This window comes from Protopterus annectens, chromosome 16.part0, assembly GCF_019279795.1.
Source record: "Protopterus annectens isolate FY-2018-M chromosome 16.part0, PAN1.0, whole genome shotgun sequence".
Lineage (NCBI taxonomy): Eukaryota > Metazoa > Chordata > Ceratodontiformes > Protopteridae > Protopterus > Protopterus annectens.
This window is the reverse complement of record NC_056750.1, coordinates 655,502,386-655,515,796: the sequence shown is the minus strand read 5'-3', so window position 1 is coordinate 655,515,796 and position 13,411 is coordinate 655,502,386. Positions and strand designations below refer to the sequence as shown.

At 41.2% G+C, this 13,411-nt stretch overlaps 1 protein-coding gene across 1 annotated transcript in view; it reads right to left on the bottom strand.

The window, feature by feature from the left end:
* The window catches only part of ARID4B (AT-rich interaction domain 4B), a 2,517,944-nt gene that overhangs the window by 1,107,644 nt on the left and 1,396,889 nt on the right, over positions 1-13,411 (bottom strand). The window lies entirely within an intron of this gene.

The window sequence follows — 13,411 nt, the reverse complement described above, 5'->3', positions numbered from 1 at the left end:
CAGAGAAAGAAGATCACCAGCCATCTTTAATACTGGGACTGAGGTATAGGAGGGGAGGGCGACGCTTGCTTGTGAGTAGGTTTGCTAGCAATCCGGAGGGACTCGAGAGGTCTAGCAACTGCAGAAGTCTGAGCTAAGGTAGTCAGTCTGGTTTTAGTCTCATGTTGAAAAGAAGAGGCGTCAGAAGCCGGTGCCTGCAAAGCGGCTCCGGACCCATCTGAGGAGTGGCAGGCAGAGGGTCTGAAGACGAAATAGCAGCCTGCGGCATGGAGGACTCCGTAAAGGTCTTGGCAGAGGCTTGCGGCTGAAAATCTGCAGGCTGCAGGGGCTACGAAAGCGCCGCACTGACTACCGCTGTGCTGACGACCAATTTCACTGGTGCGTAGTCAGTAGATTTAATCCTAGGCCTGTCACGGTCCTTGTCTTTGCGTTTCCTAGGAAGATCCGAAGTCGAGAGACCAGAAGACACCATACCGATGAACTTAGGCCAGACTCCGAAATGCTTATACAAAATCTTAGCTCTATGGCGTATGGTACACGGGTTAAAGGAAGCACAGAGATTGCAGTTAGGGATGTCCTGCTTAAGGCCCAAACAAGTTATACAACAGGAATGGAAATCACGGTGTGGAATCTGTTTTCCACAGGTAAGACAGTTATTAACTTTATCTGACATTCGTTAAAGCAAGAAAAGAGGATCCCCAATGGGGTGTCTTCAGCTTGGTAGTCGGAAAGCGAAAGAAAGGAAAACGGCCGACCGGCACTAATGCGAAATGCATCTGCTTCGGGCTCCACAGCAAGAAAGACTGAGGAAATGGCATTGGTTGCCTCCATTTATACCCGACGTCCTGACATCAGTTTTACAACCGGCAGTAGCCGACATCATATACCAAGGACTCTGGTATTCAGGCCGGATAACCCATATGTGAGGACTGCAACAGTGAAACACGAAGAACATCCACTGATTACAGACTCAGGCATATTTTTTACTTTTGGTCTTTTTAGGTGCAAGAGGATTTGATCGGGTGTGTGGGGGGGGGGGGTGCCACAGTTAGGCTCCATCAAGTCATGGGAGAAAACACCATCCAGAATAACAAACTAATAGTACTGGATTACACATCATGATAAGCACTTTAAGCTTCTAGTCATAAGCATGTATCTACTAAACTAAACTCTGCCAAACTGTCTGATTCTCAAAAACAAAAGTTTGACATTAGTTCAGAATTCTTTTTCAACTGACAGAAGGTTAATAACTTCCAGAAAACAAAGACTAAACACCAAAGCAACCAACCAACGCGCAAAACCAGTGTAAGAATTTAGGTCCACACACTGCATGTCCTCCCCACAGTTGGGTAGCATTCGAAAGACATGCCTGCGTAAATGGGCATGCCTTCGTTGAACTTTGGGCATCGAGCTGGCACCTCGGAGTTTCATAAAAATCAACTGCCAATCATTAGTGGACCGGAGTTCTGCTGTGGCGACCCCTTACCAGAAAAAAGCCAAAAGACAAACAACAACAACACTTTAACCACATTATCTGCTGCATAGACACTGGCTCCCCCTCCCTCCCCACTGTGCATGCAGACTCCACTGGAACCTGCCTCAAGTGGAAAGTGTTTAAAAATAATTTTGGACAGAGCAACTGACTGGGACATTCCCAAATATTAATGTAGGGTTTCCTATACGGAAACTATTCTTACCTTAACTTACTTTGTTATTGTAGTACTCAAGCTCTACAGTCTATCAAGGATACTGTAAATTGGTGTGCACGCCACCAGGGACCACAACGGCTTACTCCTCCCCTCCAAATTAGTTTGACTCTCTCCCTATAACTGTAGAAGCTATCTACATTGGCAGTCATACCATCCATATAACACAGCAATAGCTTTGTATATTTGTGTCTCCATTTTGCAAACTCTGAAATGCATATTTTCTCAGTAGCTTAGGCACCTAACCTTACCTCTTTGCTGCTTACTAGTATCGTACTGGTTGCTGATACATTTTCTCTTTGCCCATTCAGGGTGACATACAGGTTTGTACCTAACCCCCTGAGTTTGTCAACAATGCCTGAGTGGGGTATTGTGTCAAATGCCTTGGCCAGGTCAAGGTACGCAGTGTGAACGATTCTCTCCTCATTCATTGCTTTGGTGACCTTCTCAAATAAGTCCACCAGGTTGGGTAGGCATGACCTGCCCTTGACAAAATCAAACTGGGTTGGGTCCTGTGTCTGGAGGTTTACTATATCTCTACTGATCATCTCGATCATAAATCTTTCCATGGCTTTAAATATAAGACTAGTGAGGCTTATGGGTCTGTAGTTTCAAGGGTCTGTAGATGGCCTACATTTTTGCAGAGGAATGACTGTTGCCCTTCACCATTCATCAGACATGAAGTCTGTTTGGAGACTACAGTTAAACAGTAATTGTAAAGGCCCTGACAGGTCATGTTTCATGCTATTTAGAAGGCATGCCAGGATGCTGTCTGGGTGTACTGATGCAGTGTTCTTGGTCTTAGAGCGAGCATTAAGGACCTGCTCCCTAATGATACTAGGGGGAGTTATATTTGATGATATTTCCTGAGGGAAGGGTGAGAAGGAGAGAGGAGTAAAGTTGGAGATGAATTTATCAGCCAGGAGGTTTAATATATCTTCTGGCTCAGTACAGCTGGCTCAATTTAAAATGAGCTCTGCACAAGATTGTGTACTGCCTTTGAGGTTGCCGACATAGCTAAAGAAAGCTTTGTGGTTGTCCTTGGCCAGGGTGGCCAAATTTACCTCAAATTTGGCTTTGGTAGACTTTATTTGTCCTCCAAGTTGTTTGTTTACTTTGATGACAGTGTTTCTATCCTCCTGAGTGCTGTACCTCCTAATTTTTGCCATGATTTTCTCTTTCCTGTTATACAGCCGTATGATTTTCTCATTTTCTCTTAATATTCAGTGCGATTTTATTAACTGTAATGTGTCTAGACAATTAATAGCACACAGTCTACAATTACCACATTAGTCAATATATTCCTGTGTCACATTACTGGATATGCATGTCTAATATTCTTTTCTAATCTTCTGCAGTCCCCTTATTCTGCTACACTGACACTGGCTCCCCCTCCCTGCCCATAGTGCTCGTGGATTCCACTGGAACCTGCCTCAAGTGGAAAGTGTTTTAAAAATTTATTTTGGATAGAGCAACTGACTGGGACATTCCTCAAATATTTATTTAGGGTTCCTATATGGAAACTATCCTTACCTTAATTTACTTTGTCACTGTGGGTTTCTTAAGCTTTACAGTCTACCAAGGATACAGTAGATTGGTGCATACACTACCAGGGACGACAACGGCTTGCTCCTCCCCCTCCAAATTAGTTTGACTCCTCCCTATAACTGTAGAAGCTATCTACATTGGCAGTCATACCATCCACATAACACAGCAATAGCTTTGCATATTTGTGTCTCCATTTTGCAAACTCTGAAATGTATATTTCCTCTGTAGCTTAGGTACCCACCTTACATCTTTACTGCTATCTTGCAGGCTGCTGATACTTTTTTCCCATGCCACTCAGTCTCACTCTGCTCCCTTACCCTACACCTATTCTCCTGATCTTTATATCTATTAGGACACTCCCCATCTCCCTATCACCTAACTATAACCCAGCCTCACTTTCACTCCAACCTCATTTACATCCACACCACTCCCCTCACTCACACAGCATCTATAGTGTCAGACCTTCTCAGTAAAAAAAAACACCCATTCTCCCTACAGCATAGACAGCAGTCACAAACAAAATAATGACAAACCCTATCCACCCCTGTATACACCACTACAACATAACTAGAAGGGACCTCACTATCTACCTCTTCTCTTTGCAAGACAAAATGCTATCACCACCCTGTATAATAGTTACTACCCTCATTATTACAGCATCAGTTTACAACCTTTCAAACTTTGATCGTGCCTCATTCATAGTACCCCCTACCATTAAAAATACACCAATTTCCACAAAATACCACAACTTCATATCAAAGTACTTAAGAACTATCATTCAAATAGCATCTAAAATCATATTCAGTGGCGATGTCCACTCAAATCCTGGCCCTAGTAACAACAAGAACACCCCCACAACCAGGCAAATAATCGCAATTTGCCCAGAAAACCCTAAGACCATAACACTGACATAAGAAGCATACTGAATAAAATATCTGAACTACATTGCATACTGGTCCTATACTCCCTTGATATAGTTCTTCTCACACAGACTTGGCTAAAACCACAAATTAATGATAATGAATTCACTCCCTCTGGATATAACATTCTTAGGCATGACAAGATATCCAAAACAGGTGGAGGTACTGCACTACTCTTTATGTCTGATAACATGACAGACAACCCCCCCACCAAATTTCAATAATGCAAAAACAATATTCACCATGCTAAAAATCAACTCAAAAAAACTTTTACAGGTAATTGGTAGCTAAATACACCGGTAACAAAATTAACACAACTGAATCTATCCTAAACTGGGCATCACAAAACATCCCCCAAGAAAATCATAATGGGTGACTTAAACATCAGCTGGAGCTCCTGTGAATCCCCCACCCCACTAACCACATCAGCCTACACTGTTTCAATCAATTAATCAAAACCCTAATGCAAATAGATAAAACAACTAAAAAGGAGTCCATCCTAGATGGGATCCTCACTAACCAGCCAATTCAATCCTACCTATCCGGTCCCCTCCTAGACACCCTCAGCGATCACTTCCCCACCTTTGTAATAAGACACCATGTTAACCCAATAAAGTCCTCCATTTTCAAACAAATTCGATATACAAAGAATTTTAAAGCTCAAGACTTCATATCTGCACTAAATCAATGGAACTGGAGACCACACTCAACTCTCCCCCTGGATAGTACCGTAGAATACTTCAATACTTTCCTTCGCCCCCATCAGGACTGTTATAATTAAATCTAACTATGCCCCTTGGCTCACCAAAGATACCCAACTAATTCTAAAACAAAGGGATAAAGCATGGGACTTAATGGCGTCACACTAAAACACAAACTAATAGACAGACATTCCTGGAATTACGGAACAAAGCCAAAAAACAAATTAAGACAGACAAGATAAACCACTATACTTACATCCAATCAAAACACTAAACAAATTCACAAAAGTTCTGGGCTGCCATCAATAAAATCACGCAACTGGGAAAAAACTGTACACCACCCCCAAACATCAATACCACCACCAAATATAACTGCCCAATTCAACCAGCACGTCACCAAATCTATTCTAGCTCTTTCTAATAATAATACTCCTAACATACCAAAACCTGTCATTCTTACCCACAGATCAAAACTTCTCATTAGAACCTGTCCCTACCAGCACAATACATCAATATCTGAACAAACGTAAACCCACAACCCTGGCTGATAAATTACCTTCAGACTTCCTCAAGACTGCAGTCAAAGCCATCTCCTATCCTGCCTCCTTGTCAATTAACTGCTCTTTATCAGAACAACACATCCCGTCACTATGGAAATTTCATATATAATACCACTCCACAAAGAGGGTAACTCACTGGACCTAACTACCGACCAATTGCCATTCTATCTCCTCTGTCAAAAATCTTCAAAAAATGTATGCATTCTCAAATAATTAACTACCTCCTTAATAATAAACTGATGATCAGCACCAAACATGGATTCTGTCCTTATCATAGTACCATCAAAGCCCTTTTTAGCTATACCAATACTGTAAATCAACACTGCAACAATGGCAAAATTGTCTCCACTGCCTTCCTGGATCTCTTCAAGAGCTTCAATGTGGTCTCCCATGCCAAACTACTAACTGCACTCTCTGAACTTAATCTAAGCCACTCCACTCTAACCTGGTTCCAGGACTGTCTATCTATCCACTATCAGGCCGTAAAATGCCAAAATTCCTTTTCTCCCCTCCTACCCATAACCCAGGCATCCTCCAAGGATCCATCCTCGGCCTCCTCCTCTTCGTCATATTTACCAATAAACTTCACAAAGCTACCATGCATGCCACTCTGGTCCAGTACGCTGATGACTCCACCCTAATCTGTTCCACCGCACCACTCCCTGAAATCCAAAAATTAACACAAGAATCCTTTGTTGCTGTCAAAACCTAGTTAAGCAACTCTCGACTTATACTAACTCAAAAAACACAGCTTATGATATTCCATCCTATAAAAGCCATAGACCCAATTCCTCCATTCACAATACACTCAGCTAACAACACCTCTATCACACCTGTCTCACATACCAAACTGCTAGGAGTCATCAAATATCACAAAATGAAATTTGATATGTATGTCACACATACCATAACAAAAGTCCATAAAAAATGCAGAACCCTATATAAATGCAAAAAGAACCTCACCAACAGCAGTAAAGCTACCATCGCTAGAACCCACCTAGCCTTCACCTTCTCTATGCCTCCCCTGTACTCATCAACTTAAATAAATCAGACTTAAAGAAACTACACACTTGCTGCAATAAAATAGCAAAGTTTGCCATAGACTCACCCTACAGTACACATCACTGCCTAGCACTCAACCAACTTTCCTGGCTAGAATTACCAAACCTGCTAACCTTTAACCGGCTTACAATAGCCCACCAAGTTCTGTATAATCCCCCAAAACACCTCTGCATTACAAGGACTACTGAACGTTTACTCCAACAAATGCATATTAAGATCCACCAACAAAGCATTACTCGATGTAACCAAAAGCAAAAATAGTTATGGGGACTCCCTCTACTCTTCTTCTATCACAAAAACATGGACTGGCATCACCCTAGAAATCAGGACCACAGCAAACAAAAACAACTTCAAAAAACTCCTCTGGTCCTATTTATATAGGTCTTGGATAAGTAACTGTACAGGTCCTGGGTATCTCCCCTTAGATCTATAACATACTCTCTACATAAGTGTACTCAATTAAGCTCTACCTGCATAAGTGTACTCTTTATAATAGTGATCAACTATGCTTAGTCACTATCAACCCTTCAGTATCACCCTCCATTACATAATAAAGCTCTCCAACTGCTACTGCTGAACTATATATACCTACAAGAGAGTGTAGCCTTATCCCCACTCTATCTTATCATACACTGTATGTATTTTATCACTGTTTTGTAAGCAAACTGCAAATGTTGAAACATTATGTATCTTTACCCTATGCTGATGTTTACTGAGTAAACACGTATCACCTCCTTTCTTTTGTTCTGTACTCAAACATGCGTCTTAATGTTTTTACAGTACTAACCATCATATTAATTGTCACCAAATATCTGAATGTAATGCCCAACACTACTACATGTTAATCTACTTGTATTGTATGTTTATCCTGTTCAGATATTACTTTGTTCTGTACTTAAATTACCTGTGTTTTACTACATTTGCTGTAGTAATCACTGAGGCGCTTTTCTCCTGAGGCCGCCGCTAAAAATGGGCTTCTTGCCTAGTTGTACTCTCCTGGTAAACAACTTAAAAATAATAAAAAAAATAAATAAATAATCATCTTCTGGCTTTTCCCGGTCAAGGGTCGCCACAGCGGCTCACCTTGTCCGCTCATGATTGGCAGTGAAGTTTTATGGTGTCGAGTTGCCAGCCCGGCGCCCAACCTTCCACAGAAGGCACACACATGCACGCACTCATGCCTAGGACCAATTTTAGAATGTCCAATCCACATACAGCATGTCTTTGGGATGTGGGAGGAAACCGGAGCACCCGGAGGAAACCCACGCGACCACAGGAAGGACAAAGAAAAATCAAATAAGAAGGCTTAGAAGATAGGTCTTGAAGTTATAAAACTCTCTAACACAGGCAATGGCCACTAAAAATACAGGGTTCCAGGTTAAAATGTTCAGTTCACACTTAGTTGATAGTTCAAAAGGAGATCGAGTTAAAACTTGTAAAACCAAAGTCAAATCACATGGGAGACTGGCATTATTAAAAAGGGGTCGAAGAAGAAATGTTACTCTTATAAAGGCCTTAAAAAGTATGGAAGAAGCTAAAGTCAAATTATTTACTCCAATGTGAAAATAAGAAATGAAGACAGCTGTACTTTAATAGCTGAAGAACCATCACCTTCATTAAAAATTAAAGCTAAAAGTTCAAGAAATTTAGGTAAAGGCGCTGAAAAGAGATAAATGTCATTTTGCTGCACCCCAAAATCCAAATCTTTTTCATTTACTTCTGTAAATTTTTCTAGTGGAAGCTTTGTGGGAGGATAAAAGAATGTGGCAAACAGAGAAGAAAGGCTGGGCTGTCTAGCAATCAATGGAAATGGAGAAACCATGCTGTCAACCTCAGGCCTAAAATGTTTGGGTGTATCACATCTGTCAGGTGAGGCAGGAGGTCTGGAGCTAGAATCAGAAACCATGGGGGGCGAAGCAGATGAGGCCAAAGAAAGGGGAATTAAATCTAATGAGACCAAGAAGGAGGAATGAGGATGACTATGCTCTTCAATCGAGAAGCTTTCTGAAGGAATTTGGGGATTAGCGGTACTGGAGGAAAGGATTAGAGGAGACTGGGGGCTAATGGTGGAGAATAGCATCTCTCAGTGATTCCCCCAAGCGGGGGGACCAGGGCAAAGAACATTTGCACTTATTGTTGAGGGGAGATGCAAAGATGTCACAGCAAGGTTGGCCCCATCGTCTGAATACCTTTTCCACCATTTAAATGTTGAGTGACAATTCATCAGGCATTAGAATGGACCTGTTTAACTTGTCTGCTATCATGCTGGATTTCCCCAGAATGTGCATTGCTATCAGAAATCAACTGGAAGACATCACCCACTGCCACATTGTCAAAGCTTATCGACACGGGGAGAAGATTTGGTTCCTCCTTGTTTGTTGATGTACCAGACCACTGACATATTGTCCATCTGAACTGCAATGGTCACAGAGGGGAGCATGTCTTGGAAGGCCTAAAACGCTAGCAAGACAGCTGTCATTTCTGGGACACTAATATGCATATTGACCTCTTAGGGGGACCATGTGCCTTGGACTATCTTTACCAAGAAGTGCCCCTCCACCCAATTAAGGAAGCATCCGTGGTAACTATGACCTTGGGCTGAGGGAGAATGAAGGGGTGACCTTGCATTATCGGACTGAAGCAAATCCACCAAAGGATGTAATTTTGCATGCCTGAGTTACCTTGATTTGGATGGATAAAGGTTAGTGAAGAACAGACCACTGAGTCGCTAGGGTCCATGGAGGAATTCTCATGGGTCTATATCATTTGAGTGAATGCTTAATTGAGCGAAATGCTATTTGTCAAACTGAATTAAACGAAAACTCAATTAAGGGCTCGGTTAAGTAAAAAATTTCCCGGGGAAAAAAAACAGTTGCCCACCCACCGATCAGAACAAACAAAACTAAATTTAAAACTCTGCAAAGTGGAAGGCTTTGCTCCCACACCTCCCATAACCAAATATACCAACTCCAAGATCGTACAAGAAAAAAACACCTGAAGTTAAAAAACTTCCAAGTACAGTCAATGAAGCAACAACAAAAGAAAACTGAAAGTCCAACACTCAATACTAAAACAACAACGAAGAAGCTTTCAAGTACAACTCTTCATCAGCGTCTAAAATCAAACACTTCCATGAGCTTTAAAAACAGTTTGCAGCCAATCAAATTCCACAACCAATTAACATACATTTAAAGTTCCCTTAATATGAAACAGACGAAAAAACACCATACATACAACACACACACACACACACACACACACACATATATATATATATATATATATATATATATATATATATATATATATATATAAAAAGAAAAAAAAACTATATATATATATTTAAGTGGAGACATCCACCCCAACCCTGGCCCTACCATCTCCAACCCCAATCCTCATAATCAGACTAGAAACCACAACTTCTCCCATATCACAGCCAATAGAAAGCCAAGTGACTTCCTTCTACTAAGCCTAAATATTAAAAGTATATCCAACAATGTCCATGAACTCCATGCCACCATAGACTTGTACTCCCCAGATATAGTCATCCTGACCGAAACCTGGCTAAAACCTCACATTACCAGTGAGCAAATACTCCCTACCGGTTACGGCATACTAAGAGTAGACCGGCTAAACAAAAAAGAAGGCGGTGTAGCTATAATATTTAAATAGCATCTAAACATCTAGATCTTAAAATCATCAGCTCCACAAATAGGCAATGAAGAAATAATATATACCAACCTCAAAATAAACCAAAACAAAACCATCAACATAATTGGATGCTACTTCCCACCTGGCCAAAACATCATTCCACTAGAAAACCTCCTCAGCTGGTCTACCCACTCTCTCTCCCAAGAAACTATCATTTTAGGTGATTTCAATATTGACTGGCAATCCTGTTCTGGCAACAATCCAACCCATCATATAAATCTTCATGGCTTCACCCAACTAGTCCAGTCGCCAACCAGGATAAATAAAAACTCCAGCAAGCACACTACCCTGGATTGGATACTACTCAGTAAGAACCCCCAGTCATATATAACAGGCTGCTTATCAGATAGCCTCAGTGATCACTCCCCAACATTCCTACTAAAAAAATACCTATACCAAGCTAAACCTGTCATCTACTGTCAAATACGTAAAAAACTAAACTTTAACCCACTCACATTCATCTTATCCCTCAAAGAATGCAACTGGCATCCACTAAAGTACCTCAGTCTTGATGACACAGTCGAATTTTTTAATACTACCTTCCTGAGCATCCTTAATTACCATGCCCCCATAAGACTTTCCAGAACAAAAGCACAACCCTCCCCATGGCTACAGAAAACCACTAAGTCAGAAATGAAAAACAGGGATAAAGCCTGGGAGCACTGGTGCAAAACCAAAACCCCCTCAACTAGACAGAAATTCCTAGAACTACGCAATAGAGTTAAAAAGCTAATAAAACAGGACAAATTCCAATACTACCAGTCTGCCCTAGACTCCTCCCAACACAGCCCCAAACAATTCAGGTCCTTCATAAACTCCATCCTCCACCCAGGTAAAGTCAGTACCCCTCCTCCTGACATCCCTCACTCCAAAAATATTCTTACCTCATTCAACACACACTTCACACAAACCATACTATCACTAGCTAAACAACACAACCCCCCCTCCCCTCCAACCCACACCTTCAACTAGTAATCTCCCCACTGCCTTCTCTTTTTCTCCTGTACCTTCCTCCAACATAAAAAAACTCTTAACTAAACTTAAGCCCACCAAATTAGTAGCAGACAACCTCCCAAGTGAATACCTACAAATCGCAGCTGATGATCTGGCCTACCCAGTATCCATCTTGATTAACCGATCTCTGTCAGAAAGTTACGTTCCCACACTGTGGAAAGTATCACATATAATTCCCCTCCACAAAGGCGGACAGAACTAACCAATTACCGCCCCATAGCTATTCTCTCTCCACTCTCCAAAATACTGGAGATGCATACATTCTCAGGTCTCAGACAACCTCCTTACTAACAACCTCCTTTCCGATACTCAGCATGGTTTCCGACCAAACCATAGCACCACCACTGCCTTACTCTCCTTTACTAACACTATCCTTCAGCATAAAAACAAAGGCTATCTCTCCTCTGCTACTTTCCTAGACATATCTAAAGCATTTGACATGGTCCCACACAAACAACTCATCTCTGTCCTCAATAACCTATCCTTCTCTCAATCAGTCACCAACTGGTTTCAGAGTTACCTGTCTGACCGCCAACAATCCGTTGTATGGCAGAATGACATATCTTCCCAACTACCTGTCTCCATAGGGGTTCCTCAAGGATCCATCCTTGGACCCCTACTCTTCTTTGTTTTCACCAATAATCTAGCCTCTGCCACCAAACATGGCGCACACATACAATACACAGATGACTCAACCATCATCTGCTCAGCCCAGTCCCTATCCAAACTGCAAAAAGTCACACAGGAAGCCTTTTCCTCTGTTGAAACTTGGTTATCCGATGCCCAATTAATACTCAACCCAAACAAAACTAAACTACTTATCTTCCAACCCACCAAACATACTCAAAACAACTCTCACTTTAACATCACAGCAAAAGACACCACTATATACCCAACTGAACACACCAAATTACTAGGAGTGGAAATAGACAATAAACTAAAATTTGACATTCATATATCCATGACCATAAAAAAAAGTCCACAAAAAACTAGGAGCGTTATACAGAAATAAGCAACTTCTCACTAAAGCAGCAAAGATTTCAATAGCAAATTCCCAAATTATCTCCACCCTACTTTATGCCTCTCCAATATATACCAACCTAAGGCAATGCGATCTAAACAAACTAGAGACCTGCTACAACAAAATCTCCAAATTCGCCACAGCGGCATCCTACTGTAGTCACCACTGTCTCTCACTTGCTGAACTGGGCTGGCTTGAACTCCCTCACCTCCTTCAATGGTATCAACTATCACTCGCCCACAAACTAGTAAAACATCCACTAAATGTCCCATCCCTCCAGAATCTACACCAACCCTATCGCACCACCAGACCACTAAGATCCAGCAACAAAAATCACTTGCAGATCACTAAAGCCAGTAACTCTGCTGGTGAAGCACTATTCTCTAGCGCCATAGCCAAATTATAGAACTCCCTCCCACCCACAATTACCTCCGTACCATCATGCAACCACTTAACACTTTACTAAAAGCGCACCTAAAAACAAGCTGGCTATGCCCTTGCAACTCTCACTCTAATATCACCCACCCCATCCAACCACTACCTTTCTTTCCACCCCACTAACTACCTTGATTATAGCAAGCTCAGATCTCATAAGCCTAGTACTTATTATACAGCAGGAACTTCTTATTGTAACATTTGTTAATGTCTGTTATGTACTTCACAGATAAAGATTCTAGTTGTCTACTGATGTACTATGTTTTTCATCTGTAAATATGTTTGTAATTAATTGCTATGTTAAATTGTTAATCACTATGTAATCCAATGTAACTACTGTCTGTTTATTTTAACTGTGGAGCTTTTCTCCCCGGGCCTCCGCTGAAAATGGACCTACGTCCAGTTGGACACTCCCAGTCAACAAATGTAAATAAATAAATAAAACTGCATAAAACATAAAACTGCATAAAACATTATATGTGTGTACCAAAATCAACTGCTAAACATATGTTTTATGCAATTTTATATATACTGTGTTTTTCTCTCTTTTTTATATTCATGTGTTTTGTATGTATGGTCTTTTTTTGTCTGTTTCATACTAAGGGCACTTTAAATATATGTTAATTGATTGTGATTCAGTTTTCTTTTGTTTTAACTCCAAGATTGCACAACAGTGGGGAAAAGGGCAAATACCCAATGATGGCCAACCACATCCTTTCCCTGGGAAAAAATT